General features: G+C 37.4%; 1 long non-coding RNA gene across 1 annotated transcript; it reads left to right on the top strand.

Annotated features, from left to right (window-relative positions):
* Nucleotides 1-276: 276 nt before the first annotated feature.
* LOC149387917 (uncharacterized) lies at nt 277-561 on the top strand. Its single transcript, XR_016300557.1, has 2 exons — nt 277-363; nt 492-561. It is a non-coding gene; the product is annotated as an uncharacterized LOC149387917 (long non-coding RNA).
* Nucleotides 562-1,056: the final 495 nt, after the last annotated feature.

Raw genomic sequence — 1,056 nt, 5'->3', positions numbered from 1 at the left:
CCGAAACACCTTAAATATATTCAAAATAAATTAGAATCAACGAGAAATTATCTCGGTTTATTTTCTAAATCGTTTCCATTTAATTATGGACGAGATGTTTATTTTGAGAGTAAAAGGATCGATTTGCAAACAAAAGGTGGTTTATTTGAAAGGAAATTTGAGAATGAGGAAGTTAGTAGGATTATTTTTGGTCCTTATCCCATTAATTTCTCAGCCACACATATAGTATTCTAGACTCTTCTATTACCCTTATCTTTTCACTTTCACGTTGGAACAAACCAAAGCAAGAAGGGGAAAAAAAAAAACGCACGGAAGAAAAAAAAAAAGAGAGAACAACGACCGAGAGACGCCGGAGTGGTTTAGGTGAGTTCGTCCTCTTCTTCTCCTTCCCGTTATTCATCTTCTTCATCTCCATTTCTTTTTCTTTTCCTTCGTTCATCTTCTTCAATCACGCTGAGAATCATTGGCTCCGATTTTGTTCTCTCCACAAGGTTGAGCGGGATTTCGTGGAGTAGGAGAAGCCGAGAGTTGTGGGTTCGTTTTCTACATCAAGGTAGGAAATCCAACTCGTTTTCTTTGTTTCTAGTCCGATTCCTATGTTTTCCTATTAGGGGTTTTTGAGTTCATTTGGTTGATTTCGTGGGTTGCTTGTGTTTGGGCTCGGTTTGTGCTTGTAGTGAGCTGAAATTATTTGAGTTAGGATTTTCAGATTTTTATGGATATTTTGGCCGAAAATTTGGAAGGGAAAATTGGGGGTTTTCATGTGTGATGCTTGAATCAGTTAATTGTTGATTAGGACTCTGATTTTAAGTGTTGAAAATTGGAGTTTTACTTGTTCAATTTCAGTTTTCACGTAAGTTGTGTTTTGGTTCACTTTTGGGCTGATTTTTGGAGGTTTCGGATTTCAGAGTATGTGCTTGGCTTTGAAGTATGTTGAGTGGATTTTTGTTTTGTCTGTGGTGTGGTACTGATATGCGTAGGATCGGATCTGAATTTGTGGTGTTTTTAGACGAGTCGGAGACTCGCTAGGATGTGAATAACATAGGTTCTTTTTAG

This window comes from Urtica dioica, chromosome 8, assembly GCF_054948205.1.
Source record: "Urtica dioica subsp. dioica isolate 48M chromosome 8, U.dioica_male_clone48M_v1_H2, whole genome shotgun sequence".
Classification (NCBI taxonomy): domain Eukaryota; kingdom Viridiplantae; phylum Streptophyta; class Magnoliopsida; order Rosales; family Urticaceae; genus Urtica; species Urtica dioica.
The sequence above is the reverse complement of the archived record's forward strand: the minus strand, read 5'-3'. Positions and strand labels throughout refer to the sequence as shown.